The sequence below is a fragment of the Dipodomys ordii genome, unplaced genomic scaffold, assembly GCF_000151885.1.
Source record: "Dipodomys ordii isolate 6190 unplaced genomic scaffold, Dord_2.0 Scaffold44, whole genome shotgun sequence".
NCBI lineage: Eukaryota > Metazoa > Chordata > Mammalia > Rodentia > Heteromyidae > Dipodomys > Dipodomys ordii.
Genome location: NW_012267260.1, coordinates 8,390,328 through 8,396,327, shown reverse-complemented (window position 1 = coordinate 8,396,327; position 6,000 = coordinate 8,390,328). Strand labels below are relative to the sequence as shown.

At 43.0% G+C, this 6,000-nt stretch overlaps 1 protein-coding gene across 1 annotated transcript in view; it reads left to right on the top strand.

The window, feature by feature from the left end:
* Positions 1 to 6,000, top strand: part of Ubr2 (ubiquitin protein ligase E3 component n-recognin 2) — a 102,241-nt gene that overhangs the window by 3,961 nt on the left and 92,280 nt on the right. The window lies entirely within an intron of this gene.

Genomic DNA, 6,000 nt, shown 5'->3' with positions numbered 1-6,000 from the left:
TGTGTACAAATTTTTTGTGTGCACACTTTTGACTATAAACCTAGGAATGGAATTGCTGGGTCATATGTTAATAACTCTTTTGAGGAATTGCCAGACTGTTTTCCAAAGTGGCCACATCATTTTATGTTCCTAAGCAGTATATGATGTTCCAATTTCTCCACATCCTTGCCAGCACTTGTCTGTGCTTTGGATTAGATGCATTCTGTAGGGTGTGAAGTGCTTTCTTGTGATTTTTATTTGCATTTCCCTCATGATTCATGATGTTATTATATCTTTTCCTGTGCTTATTGCCCATTTGTGTATCCTCTTTGCTCATTTTTCAATTACACATTTTGGTTTTTATTGCTGAGTTTCTTTATAATTATTTTGTGGTAAACACTTTATACAACTCTTTTTTTTTGGGGGGGGTCCAGTCATGGGGCCTGAACTCTGGGCCTGGGCGCTGTCCCTCAGCTCTTCAGCTCAAGGCTAGTGCTCTACCACTCGAGCCACAGTGCCACTTCTGGCCCTTTTTTTTTTTGCTTATGTGGTGCTGAGGAATCGAACCCAGGGCCTCATGCATGCAAGGCAAGTGCTCTACCACTGAGCCACCTTCCCAGTCCTTATACAACTCTTAATATAATTTGCCTAGCATTTTTCTTAATATAGTTCTCTAAACTTGGTTGAACACTACTAAGTGCTATTTTCTGCTTAACTTGCATATTGCTTAGCCTTATTTTAAAGCAAAACAAGTGTAACTAATATAATTTTAATTGGCTATAGAATATTAATTAGATACAGTGATAAAAAGACCAACTTCTAGGATTCCTTCATTTTTGTGTCTATGGTACTTCTTTTTGTCCCAAAGCTTAAATTCAGCATTTGGTAAACAGAAAGCTCCTAGAGACGTTGTCATAACATGTTTACCTCAGTGGAATGAGTTGACAGTTTCTTTACTTCCCTTTTGGGGGACTAAAAGATAGTAAGTGCACGTTACCCAGGCACTCAGATGTGATCAGTACGGGTGTATGAAATAAGGACAGATTAATATGGGGCCAAACTAGAATCTCAGTAAGTTTTCATGTTGAAAATGCTCACACTCAGCATATGTTAGAACTAATGTGAAAAGCTATATACATTTTTTGAGAGGTATGTGAGTGTTATCCTGAAAGGTAGTCACACATTTTTCTGGCCTTCTATATGAAATATGTAAGCTTAATCAAGTTTAAGTTTCTGTAATGGGACCTAAATCTGTGAGATGAAATTTTAAGTTTTTTGTTTTTTTGGGGGGTCCAGTCGTGGGGCCTGAACTCTGGGCCTGGGCACTGTCCCTCAGCTCTTCAGCTCAAGGCTAACGCTCTACCACTTGAGCCACAGCACCACTTCTGGCTTTTTTCTTTTTGCTTACATGGTGCTGAGGAATTGAACCCAGGGCCTCAGGCATGCAAGGCAAGCGCTCTTCCACTGAGCCACCTTCCCAGCCCCTTTGCAGGTATTTTGTAAAGGAAGACAATACTATAAATCTTTGGATTGTCTCCTGGGAAATACTGCTTTTTGTTGTTGTTGTTGTTGCTTTGTTGATAGTGGGGCTTGAAATCTGGACTTGACCCTGAGCACTTCAGCTCAAGGCTAGTGTTCTACCACTTGAGCCACAATGCCACTTCTGGTTTTCTGGTGGTTAATTGGAGATAAGAGACTCACAGACTTTCCTGCCAGGGCTGGCTTTGAACCGTGATTCTCGATCTCAGCCTCCTGAGTAGCTAGGATTACAGGCATGAGCTACCCAAACCCAGCTGAAATGCTGCAGTTTTAAGCAGCATTTTCTAGCTTTCTACTTAAACCACAGAAGTTAGTAATATGTAGAAGATAGTTTCACCTCAAGTGAAAAAGTGTACTGTTCTCATTTACAAGCTTCTATTCAGTCCCTGAACTTAAATAAAAATTTTAGCTGTGTAGAGAGTTCTTCTCAAATATGGAATTGTACAGGAAGTTTATGCCACTTCATGAATATTTAAATTTAGATCTTCATGTTAGTTTTAGAAGGAAGTCCGTCAGCTGAAGATTGTAGTAACAGGATGAAGAACTACTGACTTTGACCTCTGGTCTTGACATCACTTGAACACAGGTTTTCTTTAAAACAAGGATGTGATTGGACTTTAGATAACCCATAAATAAACAATAGATGTATGAGTTGTGTTGTAGTTCAGTTAACTTCATTTCAGAAGTAGGTCATTTATTTTGCATTTCCTTCCTTCCTTCCTTTTTGGTTGTAGGCCTTGAACTCTGAGCCTGAGCTCTTCAGCTCAAGGCAAGCGCTCTACTACTTGAGCCACAGTGTCACTTCCAGTTTTCTGCTGGTTAATTGGCAATAAGAGTCTCATGGACTTTCCTGCTCAGGCTGGCTTTGAACCATGATCCTCAGATCTTAGCCTCCTGAGTAGCTAGGATTACAGGCCTGAGCCACCGGCACCATGCTTTATCTTACATTTTCTGATTTCAGATTTTTTCCTCTGCTGAGAGGCAGGATAACTTGTTACACAAAACATATAGAAAAATAAAACCTAGGCACTGGTGGCAGAGGAGTTAGGGATATATGGCAGAGTGAAAGGAAAAGACTTAAGGAAATGGCATGAAGGCTGACTTACCTTCCGATATGGTTAGTTTTTAGAGACTGATATGAGATCCATGCTGCAGGCCTGGGTTTCCTTTTTTCTGCTCTCATGTAAGCCATATGGAAGAGCTTTCTGGGAAGTCAGTATTATGTGACAATAGTCATTCACTTACCAGTTTTACCAAATGCTTACTGAAGCCTAGTTTTAAAGCTAGGGGAATGCGGAGGGCTGAGAAAACATTTTGTAGGAAATGAAACAAATTGAGAGCTGATAAATAATTAGAAAATAGCTTTGCAAAGCAGAGAGAATTGTCAGACAGGGCAGGTGAAGACTGAATATAGGATGAAGACTGAGGACTTTGTAAGCCATGGCAGTAGACTTGACATGCTTAAGTGCAGTGGAAAACTGACATAATCCACTTAGTCTTTTACAAAAATTATCCTGGTGAGGTTAGAAAACAAAGTGCAGAGCAGGGTGAGGTGGCTTACACTTATAATACTAGCTCGTGGGGAGGCTGAGTTTGGGAGGATTGCACATTAAGGCCAACTCAGGCACAAAATGTCCTTAATAAAAGTCTAGGCACAGTAGTGTTTGCTTGTATCCCATCCATGTGGAAGCATAACTAGGACCATTCAGTCCAGGCCTGATTAGTGTGATTATTTATTTATTTATTTATTTTGTCAGTCGTGGGCCTGAACTCAGCTCAAGGCTAGCGCTCTACCACTTGAGTCACAGCACCACTTCCAGCTTTTTCTGCTTATGTGGTGTTGAGGAATCTAACCCAGGGCCTCATGCATGCAAGGCAAGCACTCTATCACTGAGCAACCTTCCCAGCCCTGATTAGTCCAATTTGAGACTCTGTTTGCAATAGCAAAAGGCTGGGACGTGGCTCAAGTGTGTCAAGCACTTGCCTTGCCTAGCAAGTGGTGTGAGATTCTGAGTTCAATCCCAAGTACTAAAGAAAACCCAACAAAATCAGATTGCAGAGAGGCAACTAGTGGGGATCCCAATTAGGACTTTATTGGATTACTAGTGATGAGGGTGAGATTTGGACCAGGTTAGTGTAGGTTATAGCTTCAGAGAAAGAAATGGATAGCTTCAGCTGGGTGCTGGTGGCTCACACCTGTAATCCTAGCTATTCAGGAGGCTGAGATCTGAGGATCGAGGTTCAGAGCCAGCCAGGGCAAGAAAGTCCGTGAGACTCTTATTTCCAATAAACCACTAGAAAACCAGAAGTGGCATGTGGCTCAAGTGGTAGAGCGCTCACCTTGAGCTGAAGAGCTGAGGGATAGTGCCCAAGCCCAGAGTTCAAGCCACATGACTGACCAAAAAAAAAGAAATGAATAGCTTCAAGAATTATTTAGGCCGGGCGCTGGTGGCTCACCCCTGTAATCCTAGCTACTCAGGAGGCTGAGATCTGAGGATCGCGGTTCAAAGCCAGCCCGGGCAGGAGAGACCGTGAGACTCCTATCTCCAATGAACCACCAGAAAACCAGAAGTGGCGCTGTAGCTCAAGTGGTAGAGCGCTCGCCTTGAGCTGAAGAGCTGAGGGACAGCGCCCAGGCCCAGAGTTCAGGCCCCATGATTGGACCCAAAAAAAAAAAAAAAGTTAGCACTACCACTTGAGCCACAGCACCACTTCCAGCCTTTTCTGTGTATGTGGTACTGAGGTATTGAACCCAGGGCTTCATGCATGCTAGGCAAGCACTCTACCACTAAGCCACATTCCCAGCTCTTTTTAGAAGTCTTAACAGGACATGATGGATTGGATATGGGGTGAGGAAGAAGGAAGATTTCTAGGGCTTTCTGGTTGGATGTCTAGACAGATGCTAAAATAGGGAAATAGGATGAATAACAACAGATTTTAGTGGGGGAGGGGAAACCATGATTTGAACTTTGGGTGTATTGATTGGTGCCTGTGAGATATCTTAAGTATACAGGTAATTAAATGCCAAAGTTTGAGGGAACAGAAATGTACCTTTTTGTTTGCTCTTTAGTGGGGAGAGCAAAGGTGAAAGGGCTTGGTCGGGGGAGAAACAAGGCATATCTGATAGGACAGATCTGTGGGCCATATTTGTTCGTGTGTGCACCTGTGTTTGTATATGTGTGTATGAACAGTCACTGAGAAATACCTCTATATCGGCTAACAATGTTCACTTTCTACTTTTATAGGCAAAATTGCATGAGAATCTCTATCACAAGCAGAGTAACATTTGACCATAGCATTAAGAGAGAAGTCAAATGAGCTTACAGCTCAACAGCTAGTGTCTATATAAAGATAACTTTTTTGGCCGGGCACTGTGGCTCAGAGTGGAAGAGTACTAGCCTTGAGCGAAAAAGCTCAGGGACAGCGCCCAGGCCGAGTCAATCCCCACGACTGGCTAAAAACAAAACAGAACAAAACAGATTGTTTTTAATGTGTGTGTGTGCTGGTAATGGAGCATGAACTCAGGACCTGGGGGCTGTCATTGGCTTTCGCGATAGAGGCTGGGATGCTGCCACTTTTGTCACAGCTCCACTTTTGGCTTTTGTGGTCACTCTCACAGACTTTCCTGCCCTGCTGGCTTTGAATTTCAGTTCTCAGACTCCTGTGTGGCTAAGACAATAGGCGTGAGCCATTGGGGCCCAGCTATAAGGATTTCTCTCTCTCTCTCTCTCTCTTTTTTTTTTTTTTTTTGAGCCACTTGTGGGACTTGAACTTAGGGCCTGGGTGCTATCCTTTGCTCAAGTGCTCTAGCACTTTGAGGCACAGTGCCATATCTGGTTTTTTTTGAGTGATTAATTTGGAGCTAAGAGTCTCAAAGGGTCTTTTTTGCATTGGCTGGTTTCAAACCAAGATCCTCAGATCTCAAGCCTCCTGAGTAGCTAAGGATTACAAGCGTGAGCCACCATGCTGGGCTTTCTTTGTTGTTTCTGATTTTTATTTTTATGCCAGTACTGGGCTTAAACTCAGGGTCTGAGTACTGTCCTTGAGTTCTTTTTGCTCACAGCTAACACTCTGCCACTTGAGCCATAGCTTCACTTCCAGGTTTAATTGGAGCTAAGAGTCTCACAGACCTTGGGCACTGGTGGCTCATTCCTGTAATCCTAGCTACTTAAAAGGCTGGGATCTGAGGAGTGCAGTTTGAAGCCAGCCCAGGAGGGAAAGTTTGTGAGACTTGTACCTTCCATAAACACCCAAAAGACTTGAAAGTAGAGTTATGGCTCAATGGTAGAGTGCTAGCCTTGAATGAAAAAAGCTCAGGGGCAGCATCCAGGCGCTGAGTTCAGGTCCCAGTACCAGCATTAAAAAAAAAAAAAGAGTCTCAAAATTTCCTGCCCAGGCTGACTTTGAACCTCTATCGTCAAATCTCAGCCTCTTGAGTAGCTAGGATTACCAGTGTACACTACCTGTACCCAGCTCTTGTGG